Source organism: Marmota marmota, unplaced genomic scaffold (assembly GCF_001458135.2).
Source record: "Marmota marmota marmota unplaced genomic scaffold, marMar, whole genome shotgun sequence".
Taxonomy (NCBI): Eukaryota; Metazoa; Chordata; class Mammalia; order Rodentia; family Sciuridae; genus Marmota; species Marmota marmota.
Window position 1 is genome coordinate 751,878 of NW_026000261.1, and position 12,229 is coordinate 764,106.

Here is a 12,229-nt window from a genome sequence, read left to right on the forward strand (position 1 = left end):
GGGAGCCAGGACTTTTTAATTTGTATTGGTTTTACACTGTGGTAATGAACTATATTTTGGATAAATCTGAGCAATATTTCTTCATACTATCCTAAAAGATAATGTTAAGGAAGGAGCAGAAACTGTAGACTCCATCAAAATTATAAATACCAAGTTTAGAGTACAAAACACAGGAAGAGAAAATCAAATGCAGGCAGATCTCACCAGAATCCTGAAGTAAGACATTTATCTAAAGAAACAGACACAGAATATAAGAGATGCCCTCTGAGGGGAACATTGAAGGAACTGTATTCATTGACCCAGAAGAGAAGCCTGAGTTACACTTTAATTCTTGTCCTAAAATGTACCAATGACTCAGATGCAAGAGAGGGTCAATAAATATTTTCATTATTCTTAGATGATTAAATGGACTTAAGAAGGGCCATGAAAGATTTTGGTTACACTTGAAGAGGAATCTTGATTGCGAAATATTGGAAATGGTTCTTGAGGAAAGTTGTGGAATCTTTTCCTCTAGAGAGGTTCATAAATAGGCGAGTCTAATCTGTCCATGATGATTTGAGTGTAGCAGCAAGACCTAGTGACCGTAAGGTTTCTTCTGTATGACTTTGTGCACCAGCACTTTTGGAACCACATTGTCCTTATTTAATACTGTAGTACAACTGGTCTGCTTTGCACTTCAAATATTGGTTAAGTGATATGTGTGTGTGTGTGTGTGTGTGTATATCACTTAACCAATATATAACCAGTATATACATATATATGTGTGTGGGTGTGGGTGTGTGTGTATCTATATATATTTGTTGTTTGTTTTTTGGTGGTGCCAGGGACTGAACCCAGGGCCTTGTGCATGCGGGGCAAGCACTCTACCAACTGAGCTGTATCGCTAGCCTGGTTAAGTGATGTATTTTTTAAAAAGGATATCTTCTATAAGAACTATAATCTTTAGTTGTCTCCTCTCACTTCCAAACATAATACTATGGAAGTCTGAATAATATGATTAGTATATATTTTTATTGTCTGAGTAATTATCATCTCATCTGTGATAATTAGTATCAATATTACCCAGTCTCTTTGAAAGGAAGGAATACAACATGAGCTATGCCAGTCCACACAAGTTATATTACCTTAAATGTTTTACAAAACAGTATTTATTTGACTATTTTCTTTTCCACAGATACCATCAGAAATTTTACAGATTAAAATTTCTTTTCCTGTAAGTCGATTTGCTTTTAACCCATATTGCTCTCTTTACATAGGGCTGGTAAAGATAATTCACAAGAAGTAGCTGGATTTCCACGCATGTTTGGAAAGGTAAGTTTTAATTTTCTTAAAATTTATAATAAACTGTATAAACTAAATGTACTTATAATAATAAAGTAAAGTCTATCTAAAGGTATTTTGTGGAACGTAATGAGAGTTGAGTTTGACACTCAAGGTCATATAGCTTACTTTACTGTTGATGAAAGTCATTGCCTAAGCTAATAGTAGCATTAAGGCCCGAACTCAGATCCCTAATTCACAATCTAGAGTTCTTTAAATGCGTATCATTATATCTTGCTCTATTTTCAAGGTTATTTGTCTGGTAAAGTAGCATGAGTTTGTATATGTCTGTTAGGACTAAAAATCCAGTAGTCCACGGACAGTCATATGGAAGTGAGAGATGATTCAGAAAAGGGACGCAAGAAGTGTACCATCTCTGAGGGAGACTAATACGGGAGATATTTCCTATGACTTTAAAGAGGACCCTTTTCTTTTGGAATTCTAGAATATAAGCAGGGAGAAGGAAAAAGGAAAGATACTGATTTACCATGCATGGAAATAGAAACAAATGCTTGGTATAATGAGAATTTGCATTTTATTAAATATAATATCATAGACAATAGTTAAGAAATTATATGTGTAAATTATATCAAACCGTATTAAAAAGAATGTTCACGACTATTGAATTCTTTTCTAAAATGTCCATACTAAACAGCATCTATACAGTTAGGAGCTAGAGAATGGGTCTATGTGGTCAAGCATTTGGGCAACAAAGCAAATGAGATTTGTTAAGCAATGTGGCAGCCTAAAGGGCTTATGATAATGTGAAAGGCTTATGTCATGGATACATTAGATGAAGAAAAAAGCATATGACCCAAATTTACACATTATCATCGATTTTTTCCTGAAGAAAAGCCATGTTTACTAGGCCCATCTCAAATTCTGCCTCTTTTCAGATAACTCTAGCCCTCTCTACTTTCTTCTCTCATAGTTTTCCTCCCTCTGACCCATCCTTTCCACCAAATATGCACTAAAAGAACTCAAATACATATTTCTTATCCTCAAGAATCTCACAGTCCAGTTCCATTTCAGAAGGTAGAGAGATAAACAGACAATTATGATGCAGTCTACTAAATGGAAGAAAGCATTTTTTTTTTATTATTATTGGGCATTAAACCCAGGAGCACTCTACTATGGAGCTATGTTTATTATTATTTTTTTTAAGTTTTGAGACAGGATTTGCTAAGTTGCCCAGCCTGGCCTCAGACTTCAGATCCTCCTACCTCAGCCTACAAAATTGCTGGGATCACATGCGTGATCCAGGCAAGGAAAGCATTTTTCCATGAGTCTTTAGAAACCCAGGGTATGGGTTTCAGAAAAGTGTTGAGTGGAGTTTTGAATGACAAATATGAAAACCTCTTTATCTTCTCCTTTGATTATTAAAAGTATTTTCTATCTAGACTTCTTGTCAACATGCTTGTCCTATATTTTGAGGGAGGTTCTAATTCAAAGGTAATGAAGCTTCATAAGAAGTTCAAATAATATTTAGGGAAAGGCAAAGTGTTTAGTATGACTTTATTGAGACATGAAAGGATCTGAGTAAAGATAAGCAGAGGCTTAAACATGAGGAATCTTGGGTACCATGTAGAAATTGAAAAGTAGTTGAATATGTTTTAAGCGGAAGACTAACCCAGCTCAATTTGCATTTTGATCTTATGGTTGCTAAGTGGAGATTGCATTGGATTTGGAAAAAAATGACAACATAATACTAATTGAAGAGTGCAAAGAATATTTAAGTCTCTATAAACACCTTGACAGCAGGCAGAAATCAAGTTAATATGTGTGACTAATTTTGCTTAAAAATTTTGTGGGATTTTCTCTACTACTCTGTTTTCCTAATTTGTTGTTTCAAACCTTCAGAAGAAAGTAGAAATGATCACTGGTTTTCCTCACTGGCTTCCTTAAACTTCTTTATTTTGTCTTCTGTATTCCTGAGTTTCTGCAACCCACTCTGGCATATGGAATTGATGAAGCAAGGAAGGGATCTGTTATTTGATGTTTGGGGACTTTGAATTATCTACGGATGTCTATCCTGAAATACTCCCTGCTTTGTTTTCTCCAGAGGAGGAACCTCATGTTTCAACGGTGGGACTTGAGGAATTTCTGTGAAGTATTTACAGAAAATGTTTCATTTGCTAAGAGGGAAAAAAAAATCCAAGAGGCTTCTGCACAGTTGCCAAGTGTGGCCATGAAGTCTTGTGGTGATTTGGCAATTCCCTATCTCCCTCCCTTTTGTTATTTCATCATTGTGTTTCATCTCTCTTCTGAGAATTATTATTTCACCCTAACATGCATTCCTGTGTTCATACAGTTATTCATTATACATCACTAACATATACCAGTCCTAGTCACTGTGTTGTGCAAAATCCTTGAGATGAGAATTAGTCATGGTATGCAAATATGAAAGAATAACACAGACCTGCTTCTTCCCCACATAGCCCTCTTGAGTACTTTATGTGAGTATCAGTGGGTTTTTTCCAGAGCAAAAAATCCCTGCTTTGGGAGCTTGATACAAAGAAGGGATGCCAGTATTGGGATTTACCCCACCTACAAAGGGGTAAATCCTGACAAATTAATGGACAGATCAATTTTATTTCATTCACCCTGCTGCCCATTCTTCCAATCAAAACTTCCAATTACATAATTCACATATAGGCTTACTATGTTCCTGGCACATAGCAGGTGCTTTACACATATTATTTCACTTAATTTTTACTATAAACTTGTAAAGCAAGTGCTATATTGTCTATCCTTGTTTTAAAGATGAGGAAACTGAGGCATAGAGAACTTTAGTATATTCTCCAGGGTCATATGGTTAGTAAATGATGGAGCTGAGATTCAAGCCCAGGCAGATTGGCTCTAGATTTAAGGTTCTTAGCCAGCATACCATGGGATAAAACAGGTTGATTAATTTAGTGTGTACATCTGTATTTCTGTCAGTTTTTCCATGTCTTCTAAATTTGGGCCACATGTGTGTGCTAGAAAGCAGCACAGAACCAAGGAAAATAGTTTGCAGCTCTGCTCTCAACAGTTTGTTTAGTTTTTTTTTTTTTTTTTTTTTTTTTTTTNAAGCAAATAACCTGATTTTTTTTTTTTAGTAACTTGATATTTTAAAGGGGTAAAAGATTTAAATGGGTACTTCAACAAAGAGGTTAGATAGATGACATTAGGGAAATGCAAATTAGAAGCCATAACAAAATGCCACTGTACACTCACTGGAATCGTTAAAATTGGAGAGTCTGGTCCTACCCAGTGCTGGGGAGGTGGTAGGAAAGCTGGAACTCTCATACATCCCTGGCGGGAGTTTTTAAAAATGGCACAACTGATTTAGAAAACCATTTGGCAACTTCTTGAAAAGCTAAATCAATACCTCCCAAATGGCTGGGACATTCCACTCCTAGATAGTTCCCCAAGAGAAGTGAAAAGCACTTCCTACACAGAGTTTTGTTTGTGCTAGCCCAAACCTGGGAACAGTGCAAGTGTTCACAATGGACAGAGGTGGCCTGTTCACACAGTGGAATACTACTCTGCAAGAAAAAGGGACCAGCTCTTGATATGTGAAGAAATACAGTTGGATCCAAAATAATTACTCTGAGCAAAACAGGTCGGCCATGTTTCCCCTCTCTCCAAAAGTACATATTGTTTGATTCCATTTGTATCAAATTCTAGGAAAGGTAAATTAATTTATAGTTAAAGAACAGACATTAATGACTACTTGGGGATGGGCGAGTGGGTAGGGGAGCCCAAAGGAGGGACTCAGAAGTGGCAGGGACTGTTTTGGGACAGATGGAAATATTTATTATCTTGATTGTTCGTTATCTTGGTTTCATGGGTACACACATTTGCTTAAAAATTATCAAGCTGTACTTTACATTACTTTAGAAGGTGTGCTCTGGAAGGTACATTAGTTAAGTCTTTACAAGACAACTGAGAACAGAAAGGAAAAGAAAACCCAGAAGCTGACCCCATACCAACCAACAGCAGCACAGTGTTCTAGAGGATGACACTGACCTCCCCACAAGGTGGGGATCCGAGACCCCCATGCCCAGCCAGGACCCTCAATGGGAGCAAGCATGATCCTGGATCAAAGGTACCTCTGACTCCTGGCAGAAACGAGTGTCATTCTCCCTGAAGAAAAATGTCCCCAAGGTAGGTCCCCAGGATTCTCAAGGACTGAGCTCACAATAACCCACATAAAGAGGCAAACCAGCCGGCCACGGTAGCACATGCCTGTAATCCCGAAGGCTCGGGAGGCTGAGGCAGGAGGATCCCGAGTTCAAAGCCAGTCTCAGCAAAGGGCGGGGGGGGGCGGGTGCTAAGAAACTCAGTGAGACCCTGTCTCTAAATAAAATACAAATTGGGGCTGGGGATGTGGTTCAGTGGTTGAGTGCCCCTGAGTTCAATCCCTGTAACCTCCCCAAAAAAGAGTGACAGTAGGCAATTACTGTTTGTTAGTATTTAAAGGGAAATCAAAGCAAAAAGTAGAAAACAAACCTCCGTGTTATGGTTTATATATAAAGTACACCCCAAAAGCTCATGTGATACAGTACTTGAATTTTCAGAGGTGAAATGATTTGATTATGAGAGATGTGACCTAATCAGTAGACTTATCCACTGATATGGATTAACTGGGTGGCAACTGTAGGCAGGTAGGGTATGGTTGGAGGAAGCAGATCACTGGGGGCATGCCTTTGGGGTTTATATTTTGTCCCTGGTGAGTGGAGCTTTTCTCTTTTTTCTGGTTCTATGTTCCTGAGCTACTTTTCTCTGCCATGCCCTTCTGCCTCTCCTGGGACCCAGAGCTATGGAGTCTGCCCACCACAGAATAAGCCTCTGAAACCATGAGCCAAAATAAACTTTTTCTCCTCTATGTTGTTCTTAACAAGTATTTTGGTCCTCAACAAAAAGCTAAGTGAAACACTCCCCTAACTATCACTGGGTTTGAAACATCATTAGCACATATTCCCCTTTAGGTTTAGTGTATCCTTTGATTTTTGGATTCCATGTGTTAATATCCTTGTGAAGAACACTTTAATATCCATTAGTGCTTTAATGAAGATTTTATTCTATATTGGGTACAGGGTAAGTTGCTATGATCAAGAGACTTCAGACTGAAGCAACAGGCTAAAAGGCAGACAGGCAGCACTTGTGCAGGTCACCCAAGGCCCAGGATCCTTCTGCATTGTTTTTTTTGCCCATCTCCTAGTGTGTTGACCTGGTGGTCCAATAAGGTGCCCACTTTCACAGCTGGGTTATAGCTTGCTGATTGAGTAGGAGGAGGAAAAGAAAAGTACATGTCACTTTTTGCCTATCATTGTCCAAGTTTTAGTCTTATCTTCGAACCAAACTGCAGTGAAATCTGAAAAATGCAGTCTCAGGCTGGGGTTGTGGCTCAGCAGTAGAGCGCTCGTCTAGCACATGCAAAGCCCTGGGTTCAAACCTCAGCACCACAAAAAAAAAATTAATTAATTAATTAAAGATATTGTATCCAATGACAACTAAAAATATTTAAAAATAGAAAAAGAAAAATGCAGTCTCTAATAGGGAGACTGTGCCCACAGCTAAAACTCATGAATTTCTATCACTGAAAGAAAAAAAAATAGGAGAATAGATACTGGGAAATAATTAGCAGACTCTGCCACAGTTTTCCAGACAAATTTATCTTGATTAACTTCCTAAAAGATATAGGCCTTTGCAGAAGGTGAGCAATATGACTGATAAAGGCTGACTGCTCTAGGGTGTTTTCTGACACCCACCAATTCTCTAAATCTCAGATTCTCTGATATCAACTGGGTGTCCAACAACTCAATTCAATTTTGATGTTAGCTATACTTAGTTAATAAAACCCCCAGAGATAAGAGGCTCAATCCCACAAGACTGCACCTACCTCAGATGCCAATAGCAAGTCGCAGTGTTTCTGCCCAATTGGCTGTGATTTGGCTGTTCCCATACCCACCCCCCACCCCCAGGTTCAATAGTTTACTAGAATAACTCCAAGAACTCAGGAAAACACTTTACTTAGCACTACCAGTTTATCCTAAAGGATACAACAAATGAAAGAGTTGTGTAGGGCAAGGTATAGGATAGAGCAATATGGAGCTTCCATGTCCTCTCTAGACTCATGCCATTGTTCCAGCATTTAGATGTGTTTGCCAACCTGGAGCTCTCTGAGTGAACTCTCATTTAGTTTTTTGTTTTGGTTTGTTTTTAGGTTTTAAAAAAAATTTCCTAAAATAATATTTGTATACATTTATGGGGTACAGTATGATAATTCAGTGCATGTATTCAATACATAATGGTCAAATCAAGGTAATTAGGTTTTCCATCTTCTCTAATAATTATCATTTCTCTTTGTTGAGAAACTTTGAACTCTTAGTTGTTATGAATTATATCATAAATTATTTGTAACTATAGTTACTCTACTGTACTATATAGGACACAAGAACTAATTTCTTCCATTTTTTTTGTATCTGTTATCTAACCTCTCTCTGTTCCCCCTCCCGATTCCCTTCACTAGGTTCTAGTGACCACTATTCTACTCTTTTCTATGAGATCAATTTTTCAGCTTCCACAAATGAGTGAGAATATTCCAGACTTGTATTTCTATGCCTGGCTTTTTTCACTGAACATATCGTTCATCAGTTCCATCCAAGTAGCTACAAATGATAGGATTTCATTCTTTTTATGGTGGAATAGTATTCCTTTAGGTAGATTTTCTTTATCCATTCATTAGTTCATGAGCACTTAGATTGTTTCCATTTATTGGCTATTGTGAATTAGTGCTACAATGAACATTGGAGTGCAGATGTGTCTTCAACATAATGACTTCATTTCTATTGGATATAGACCTAGTAATGGGATTGTTGAGTTTTATCACCATTTTATTTTTAATTCCTTGAGGAACCTCCATACTGTTTTCCATAATGGCTATACTAATTTATACTCCCACCAATGGTATGCAAGAGTTCTCTTTCCTCCTCATCTTCATGTGAGAAATAGAAAGTCTGATGGTCTATTTTCAAAATATAGTATTTAGCATTAATTGGGATATACGATCCAATCATAGCCATTTTAACTATAGACCTTCTGTTTACCCTCCCCAATTTTCAAATTAGCTAGTTTTGTAGATTGTATCCCTGAGCTCTTTCTATCAGAGCAAGGGGCAATGCTGTGTTACAGATAAAAAAGTGGACTGCCTACCCAAGTGTGTTTGCTTGCCAGGTTTGATAGTACACCCTCTGCAGAAGTAGTTTGCCTTACCGAGCTACTTCTGAGTTCATGTTTAATTCCTTGCAGCATCCCAGTATTTCATTTAGCAACATTCATCTTTCATTTTTTTTGGGGGGGTGGGGGTACCAGGGATTGAACTTAGGGGCACTCTACCACTGAGCCACATCCCCAACCCTATTTTGTATTTTATTTAGAGACAGGGTCTCACTGAGTTGCTTAGGACCTTGCTTTTGCTGAGGCTGGCTTTGAAATCACAATCTTCCTGTCTTAGCCTCTGGAACCTCTGGGATTACAAGCGTACACCACCATCTTTCATCTTTTCTATAATAGTCATTCTAGCTGAAATGAGATGATATCTCGTTGTACTTTTGATTTGCATTTTTCTGATGAATAGTGACATGGAGGATTTTTTCATATATTTATTGGCCATCTGTAGTTCTTTGAGAAATAAACGTTCAGATCACTTGCCCATTTTAAAATTGGATTATTATTTTTTTTAATTGAGCTGTTTTAGTTCCTTATGTTTTCTGGATATTGATCCTTTGTTGGATGGTTAGTTTGTAAATATTTTCTTCCATTCCGAAGGTTGTCTTCACTGCCCATTGTTTCCTTTGCTGTGCAGAAGCTCCTCTGTTTGATATCCCACTCATTTTTGCTTTTATTGCTGTGCTTTTGAGGTCTTATTCAAAAAAATCTTTGTCTACACCAAAGTCTTGGAGTGTTTCATTTAGGATTTTCATGGAGACTCCATGATGTAGACTTGATTGATTAAATCATTGGCTAATGTTGATGACCTCCATCTCCAGCCCCTGTCCTTCCGTGGAGGTCAGGGGTGAGGCTGAAAGTACCAACCCTCTGGTTGGAACCTGTGGCTACTGGCCTCCAGCCTCCAAAGAGTTGCCTCAGTATGTACAAGGGACTCCTGATGAATAACAAAAAGCATTCCTATCACTCCGTAAATTTCAAGAGTTTTAGGCACTCTGTGCAGGGATCCAAGGCAAAGGCCAAATGTATTTTTTAGTATTATATAACTTGATATATCAGGAACAAGGGTAGTCCACCAAGCCCTCTCTGCCTGAAGATGCTTGCTCTTTTCACTATGTCACAGGAAAATAGGGAGCTGAAACTCCACACCTCTGTTCTTGTGTTCCTACAAAAGAAAATTTAAAGTCAGACACCAAAAGCCATGTATGAAGAAGACGAAGAAAAAAAAAAAGCCATGTAAGAGAATTCTATTATAAATGAAAGTAAAGAGAAAGTGAGGTGAAAGTAAAGAAAAAGCAAAGAGAGGCTTAAGCAGAGAGGGGTGGGGGGGCATCTCTGTGCAAAGAACAACAAAGGAGACAACACTGTCTCCAAGTTTATTACTGTTTGATGTTCAGCAGGAGAACTGGGGACCACCTTCTGTACTCTTTGCCAATCAGGTGTTCAACTCCTCCTTCATATAGGGTGGTGAAGTTTTTGACCTTAGTTGGTCCTCTCCAGAACTGTCATGGTGGCCATCCTATTTAGGGGGGGCTTCATCCCATGGTACTGTGAACACTGGGGTCAATGGCTGGTCAGAAGTTACCTTAGTGTGCCTGCACTACTAAAGGAATTTTCCTTGCCAGAAAATGGAGACACCTAGAGACATAGTTCTTAGCTTCACATCAACCTCAATGGACCCTGTTAAGAGTTAGTCCCATTAATTCTTTTCTCTCCATGTGATTTCCAACTAGCTCCCTTGCTTTGTTTATTTTCTACAGATTGATTGGATTTCTCATCCACTCTGAGGATATTTTAAAGACCTTAAAGCTGGGCACTGTGGCGCATATTTGTAATCCCAGGGGCTTAGGAGGCTGAGGCAGGAAGATCATGAGTTTAAAGCCAGCTTCAGCAAAAATGAGGCACTAAGCAACTCAGTGAAACCCTGTCTCTAAATAAAATACAAAATAGGGCTGGGGATGTGGCTGGGTAGTCAAGTGCCCCTGTGTTCAATCCTTAGTACCACCCCCCCAAAAAAGAAGCCCCTAAAATAACTTAAGGAACACTTTGCAACCTTATCATGCATTTCACTGCTTATTGCTAGCCACTGCCTAACAACTGCACAGGGTAGAATTGGTTGTTCTCGCCTCTGAGCTCCCTTAGGTGCCAATGATTCCCTCTGTTATAGAGTATTCTTCTCAACTCTACTGTAAATATTCAATACCTTGTAGTTTCTATCCCTCTTCCTAGGGAACAACTTGAGCAACATGAGACAACTTCTAACTCATCTTTGTACTCTGGCATTTCTCTTGGTGTTGACTTGTAAATGTCCACTGGAAAATAATCTGACTCTGCTGACCTCTGTGGTCTGTATTCAAGCCTGTTTGATATTAATTCCTTATTTATTTATTTATTTGCAGTACTAGTGATTGAACCCAGGGGCATCCTACCCCTGAACTATATCCCAAGCCCTTTCTGCGTTTAGTTTTGTTTGTTTGTTTTAATTTTAAGGAAGGGTTTCACTAAGTTGCCAAGCCTGGCCTTTAACTTGTGATTTTCCAGCTTCAGCCTCCCAAGTAGCTGGCAGGAGCCATAGTGCCTGGCTTGTAATAATGTTTGAATTTTTATTTACTTATGTGATGCTGGAGATAGAACCCAGGGCCTCTTGAAAGTTGGGCAAGTGCTTTACCACTGAGCTACACCCCTGGCCTGTTTGGTGTTAATTCTTATTCCAGACAAGCATCTGGAGACTGTACCCTAATGTTGCTAACTGTTCTCCCTGGCTTCTGTGGGTTTCTTGGGAATCTCAGCTGTTGTCTCCAGATGTTATCTGTGCTAGTCTGCAGAAGACTTTAGAAATTATAAACTGGCTTCAGCAAAAATAAAACTAGATTTGGGAGAAAGCAGGCAGCCTTTATGCCCTCCATCTCACAAGATATTTTTCTCTTCAGGACTCTTCTGTATAATATGTACCTTTACCAAATAACTTTTCAAGTCAATTTTCCAGGGACATTATGATTTAAGGCTCTTGGAAGCTGAGTGCAGTGGTTCAAACCTGTAATTTCAGCTACTCAGGAGGCTGAGGGAAGAGGATTGCAAGTTGGAGGCCAGCCTCAGCAACTTAGCAGGAGGCTCTATGTAACTTAGTGAGACCCTGACGCAAAATAAAAAAATAAAAAGGACTGAGGATGTAGCTCAGTAGTACAGTGCCTCTGGATTTAATCCCCAGTACTACAAAACAAAACAAAACACCCTTGGAATCTTAAAAGTAGACATTTACATGAATGTTTCAAAGCTGCTATCAAATTTAAAATTTTGTTTAAAATCATGTGTGTACATGTATATATACATATACACTAAATAATCAATGGTTGTTTATTTTTCTTATTTTTGTATATGTAATACTCTTTAATCTTACAAAGGAAATAATGATACCTGTAGGGTATCCAGTTGGAGTTCAGGTTCCGTGTTTCCCTAATGACATCAAGAACAAGAACCAGTCCTGAGGAACACACCTGTAATCCCAGAGGCTCAAGAGGCTGAGGCAGGAGGATCACGAGTTCAAAGCCAGCCTCAGCAATTTAGCAAGGCCCTAAGCAACTTGGTGAGACCCTGTCTCAAAATCAAAAATTAAAAGGATTGGAATTATGGCTCAGTGGTTAAGTCCCTCTGGGTTCATTCCCTGGTACAGGAGGAGGAGGAGGAGGAGGAGGAG

At 38.7% G+C, this 12,229-nt stretch overlaps 1 protein-coding gene across 2 annotated transcripts in view; it reads left to right on the top strand.

Moving 5' to 3' along the window:
• Positions 1 to 520: 520 nt before the first annotated feature.
• Positions 521 to 12,229, top strand: part of Il13ra2 (interleukin 13 receptor subunit alpha 2) — a 60,079-nt gene continuing 48,370 nt past the window's right edge. The window contains exons 1-2 of one of the 2 annotated variants that reach the window (XM_048796847.1): positions 521 to 583; positions 1,257 to 1,311. The gene's annotated coding sequence lies outside the window, so the exon portion shown is untranslated. Of the gene's footprint in view, positions 584 to 634; positions 687 to 1,256; positions 1,312 to 12,229 lie in introns of those variants that run through there. The other variant, XM_048796848.1, reaches the window with a different exon arrangement.